The following is a 6,205-nucleotide window of genomic DNA, read 5'->3' as shown; positions in this document are numbered from 1 at the left end:
TGGTCAGGAAAATTTGTTTTAGCAGTAGCTGATTTGCTTTTCAAGCCCTCTAAACTCATAAATTGTTACATTATGTCTGAATAAAAGTTTTAGTCAAAAATAGTGAAAATATGAATTTGGTTGCAACAAATTTTCAAACTTGCTGTAGCACTAGTTAATTATTGTATTAAGAACTTCTTGATTGAACTTCATTGCATTTTTTGGGACTTGTGATGTAAAGCCTTGGAGTTTTCAGCTAAAAACCTTCAGCGACACCCCCTCATTAAGCATGCGGAAAGTATGTTTAGCTCATTAGCTCTGTACTCGTTCATTCAATACTAGTACTTTTATTTTTTGAAACAAGTAATTGTGCATGCCTACCTGCTGATACCAGACAACAGTCAGAATTGCAATGCTAACATACTTGAAAAAATCATTGATCATTATGCAACTTAGGTATTGCTAAATCTTTCATTTTTGACGTGGATCAAGTGAAAGGACCTTACCTCATGAACAGCTTCATTTTGCATGCCTTCGCTGCATAGTAGTAGCAAATAATCATATTTAAAAATATCTTTTTTGGCAAATTTATATTTAAAAATTAACATACAAAAATACAACAATATATGGTACACAATAATTCATTTGCGCTTTTATGCTGCATGTTGCTTACTGAAGGTCATTTGCTGCACAGTGCCAAATATTTAATTTGAACAATAATAATTATAAAAAAGCAAAATAACTTAATAAATCAGTTTTAGTTTTAGTGTTGTCTTGATGCATTAGTCCTAAAACCACAGAAAGAAACATAACAAGGGACATATGTACTGGAGCTTACTTGAATTATGTAAGACTCATTATGTGATGACATCAGCAGTACCTTGGTCTATTGCAAGATAGCAGTACATTACATGATGAAGGCACTAAAGAAAGAAAAAGGGTGGAAAGAAAGAGAGGTGCATAGCAATGAATTGTAATAGTAATTCAAATTTATTACAAAAGTAATGATTATCTGTAATGGTAATGGTTGTGATATTTTGTTTATTTGACAAAGAGTGGCAATGGCATTCCTGCACATGCATATGTAACTGTGCTTTACTCAATTAGTGAGTCAGTGTCATACATGTACATGTAGGCTTGCAACAATTACCCAAGAATCCATTGACTTAAATACATGTACATCACATATCACTTACCATCATTATGCTTCAGCCAATGCACCACAACATTAATGTCACTTAATTGGACATATCCAAAATAATCAAATGTACATGGATTCAATAATGAGATGCTATATTCCCTCTCTCTCATTCTCAGTACATGCACTGTACACAAGAGCACTATAGTGTGCGTTGTGTCTTACTGTTACAATTTTGTTAGCATTTTATTTGCATTCCTGTTCCCACATTGCAGCAAGTGACAATGTCTGTGATATACCAATGTACTATAAAATGATAAGAATAATAATAATAATTATAATCATAATAATGATGATGTTTGATGATGTTTGTATACATTAATGTATGTGCATGGTATTTTACATTTGCTTACTGATACTAAAACTGTGTTAACACAAGAAAGAGGGAAGACATATGAGAGACTAGCAAAGGAACGAGAAAGAGCAAAAGTTAGACATATGCGTACATGTGTATGAGGAAGAGAGAAAGGCAAAGGAGAGAAAGGGGACAAGATGCACAAGGACAGGCGCCAAGAAACACAAACATGAGAAGAGAGAAATATGCAGTACCTATTAACAATACATACATTCATTGGGAATGAGAAGAACTGTGTATCATAAACCAATATAACATTGCCAATAATACTTAGAGCCAGGGTTCCTCACAAAATTTGGCCTAGTGCTGATACAGCTTCTTGTCAACGGATTGTCAAATTGCTCAAAAATTGAGCCAAACACCCTGTACTATATACAGGGACACTGATCAAATTTAATCAAAAATGACAAGAAGGGAATTCTTCAATTTTATCATGTTCTTTGATGCATATACATGTAGGTACTTATATTGCATAGAAAATTTGAGCCAATTGAAATAAAATTTGATTTTTTATCAATTTTTAAATTTGCTCAAAAATTGAGTGAAACATATTGTAGTACATTGTATTATAGTACAAAGGGAAATTTGAGTGCAGTACTTCCAAATTTCTCAATTACATGCATACATGTACAACAACATTCACCAAATTTCATCAAAAATTCAAAGATGGGATTTTATCAATTTTACAATTTTTTCTGATACACATACATGTACTTATGTTGCGTAGAAATTGTGAGCTGTTTCCATTCAAACTTAAGTTTTTATAGGTACTGCAAATGTCATGAACTGCACTGCGGTGGTAGCAGGCTCACAAAGCTCATGCTGTTTAGCTTACTTAGCATACTTTGTGGGAAACCCATGTACATGTAAACCAAGTTTACAATTACAATCACTATACCATAGGCATGGCACTCTAAAAAATAACAGTTATAATTGGGAATTAAAATGCATGCGGCCAGTTATTTATAAAAGTTTCAACAATAATTCATTTACCAAAAGATTTACTACTCAAGAAACATTGATAAGGCATAAATGTTTCTTTATTCTCTGCTATAAATTTACCCTATACAGGTATATTATACATGTAGTAGGTAGTAGTAAAGCAAGCATAGACAAAAAAACTACATCAAATACAATTACACTGTATCAGACCCATAACACAATTGTTGTACAATGACAACACAGTAGGCCTGTATTGCAATTTCAAAGCCTGGTGGCCCCAAAGTACTGTAGTTGTGGTACCACTCAATGCTCTACAAAGCACACAAAATTTTACATGCATTATGTAGGAGTATTTATTTATCATTGACTTATTAATGGATACATACCATGCTCAAGTACTTTTTATTTCATCTTCATAAGCTTTTATCAATAGTTAAGTCTAAACTGATAAAAAATTGTCCTGCTCTCTAGATAGTAGCAGTAGAGCAGCCTGAACTCCACCTATCTAAGTGGGTATTCAGTCTACACATGCTCGAAGCACACAGTAGAGTGCCACATTTGCCAGTCTGCCCCTGCTATGACTGCCGCTCTTTTGCTTCTGCTCTGGCTCTCTGTATCTTCTCTAATTGGGGCTAATAGTGGTTACAAGCCATTAGTTGATAGCTTAACAATGGCAGGTCGTTAGGAGGTAAAGGATGAACTGAGAAATACTTCAACCAGAGCTATCGAACAGCTTGGATCTCCGTACGCCGTGGCTGACGAGGACGATATACCCCCTCTTTGTTACCTATAATCTTCATCTTTGAGCATAACTAGGCCAAGTATGATGACCATAGGAGCAGGAGGACCCGCCACTTCATCTTCCAGCATAGGTTTACCCTTCTCTAGCTCTAGCGAACAAACTGGTGACAAATTACTGTGTTATGAACTCGCAGCGCCATTTTATTATTACAATTTTTTTCTGATTGTTTTTCTACAATTGGGTAGTGCCTCGTGTACAGCAGCCAGGGCGTTGAGGAGTGTAAGATCGCAGGCGGAACAGAGGCTTAATTTTGCACCCTATCAAAGGAGAGCGGGAAAAGCCAACTCCAAACCATTACAATTTACTTCTGAATTGTGAGGCTGACCGAATACCCACAACGAAGGTAATGAAATTGATGTTGTTAGATGCTGGTGCAGGGGAAAAATCAGTCACCATGTCACCCTCACTTTATGCTAAGGAATGAAGGGACCAAATAATATCGTCCTATCCTCTCCTAGCAGTAGGGGGTGGCTTCAGGTTGCTGAGGTGTATTCAGAATTCACGAGAGCTTGAAGTCATACCATGCAACTTCACAACAACACCACGATACTTAAAGGCCTATGTGGGAGAAGTGAAGGTGTATATCAGACCACTCCAGAAAGACCTCTCCTCTGTTCCTGTGGATACTGCTGTAGCTGATGTAAGTGATATAACTGTTTCTATAATCATGTCAATTTCTGTTTGAATTTTACAGGTAAAGGAAAAGTGTTTGAAGTGCCAGAAACTCACTTTACTACCATTATTAAAAGAGCATATGACCAGCTGCAGGTATTGACAGCTAATAATTCTAATGTGTTCATGATTTCATCCATACAGAGAGGAACGTCTGATAGATCTTAAAGCAATGCTCTCCAAGTCATATTCCTTGATAGAAGATATAATTGCTGACTTTGATAAAATATTATCAAGATCTGATATGCCCGTTACCATTTCCAAAGACAGGACTATAGAGGATTCTTTTCAACTGATCGAAGCTTGCCCTCATAAACTACCTTGTTGTTTACTTGTCAGTATATGTGACCCAATATGAGAAAACCAGGCTATATGCTCCAAAATTGAAAATTTAGATTTATGGTTTTCTTAATTAAGCAAAGTTTTTCCTATCTTTTGGTCCTTCTTCCATGTCCTTCGACACATCTAGTGCTGAGTTATGCTTATTTATGCAACAAGAAGTCTAAACGAATGAAATTGAGTTGCAGCCATTTTTATCATTATATCTTGCATTATTTACATGGTACACAACAAAAAGAAAGGTCTGTAAATGACCTCTTTCAAGTTATTTTAGGGCAAGCTTGGTATCAAATGAATGGAAATTCTTTATACAATATAGTTTTGGTATAATCTCAGTTTTGATAAGGTACCGCTGTCACAACTTTAAGAAGCCATATCTCCAATTGATAATTCCCGCAGATAGCCTGGTTTTCTCATATTGGGTCACATATTGTGGTGGAATCATGTTGTGCTGTTGCTATTACAAAACCACTCGAGTGCTGTTGTAATAATTATTGTAAAATGAAATAAAAATTTCTTATTTTATAAACAATCATTATTTTTGTGACACTTATATTTTTCCTTACTGAAACAAATTTTAGCGATTAAAAGTGATTTATTTTGTAGCAATACATTATGTGGCTAAATCTGTTACTAGATATCATTTGCTGGAGAAGAGGGCTGTGATGCTGGTGGGCTTAGTGCTGAGTATTGGGCACAACTTCTTACTTCCCTTATAGAAATATTTTGATGGCGAGCAGCATTTTATTGTTAGCTTATAGTGTACTTGTGAGTGTAGTATGTTTACTTGCACATTGCTTTACTTAATTTCATTGATATACTATAATGAATCTTTCAAGATAGGAAGACTTTTTTCTTTAGGAATAGTCAGTGGCTTTTCTTTCAATTTCTTGGCTCACTGTGTCTATGATTATTAATGTGGCTGGAATCCAGTAGATATCGAATTTGAAATTGAAATTGAGTGTGTACCACCTAGTGTAGTTAAAGGGAAAATAAAGAAGGTATCATCATTACTTCTTCAATTTTACTTTATTTTTATCAGATTAATGATTTGGAAAGTTTAGGGGAATTTAATGAAGCTATTGAAGGGAGTATAGATATTAAAGCAGAGTCTGGATATACTAAACCTTTATTGAATTTGAAAATTGAGGAACAGGAGGATTTAGTTCATACTCTACTCATGTACTTCTGTTTAGTGATCAGCAAGGTGGAGTTGGATCAAATGAAAGATGGTCTTAAAGGGTAAGTGCCATAAAAATATCAAAAAATATTAAAAATCATATTTCACTTTTTTGATGTTTCCTTACTTGCAAAAAATTTATTGAAAAATGTTGAAAAACCTGCAAGAAAAAGCTGCACAAAGTTTTTACTTTTTGGCTTCTCAGCATTTACTTCCTGTGGTGGGCGTGGCCAAGCAATGACGCACTTTGGGGGACTCGTGTTTACATGTGTGCTTGAGCAATGGGAAAGAACTGTGTGGCAACTGGGTGTACTAATACTCAAGAGTGGAGTGAGCTTGTTTAGTTTCCCCAAAGACAAGCAGACCAGAAATAAATGGATAAAAGAAGTGCAGAAGACAAGAGCATGTTGGAAAAGCCCAAGTGACTGTTCTTGTGTGTGCAGTGATCACTTTATAAAGGACTGTTTCAAGCAATGATCACTTATATCAGGTACTTTTTTATGTAAAGCATGAACATTTTAACAATTAGTTTGTTTAGAAAAAATTGGAGTAAAAGCAAAGATATTGCATAAACCAGAAGCGATACCAACCATATTTATCAGGCCAAATACTGTGTGAAAGCCAAAAAGGCACTCAACTGCTGTCATTATTAGGGAAAGAGCAAGAGTAATTGATAAAATTTATTATGTTAAGTAGTATATCATGTAATAGGTATTGTCTGAAATTACTACATCTCAT

This window comes from Amphimedon queenslandica, unplaced genomic scaffold (genome assembly GCF_000090795.2).
Source record: "Amphimedon queenslandica unplaced genomic scaffold, v1.1 AMPQUscaffold_13367, whole genome shotgun sequence".
Lineage (NCBI taxonomy): Eukaryota > Metazoa > Porifera > Demospongiae > Haplosclerida > Niphatidae > Amphimedon > Amphimedon queenslandica.
The sequence above is the reverse complement of the archived record's forward strand: the minus strand, read 5'-3'. Positions refer to the sequence as shown.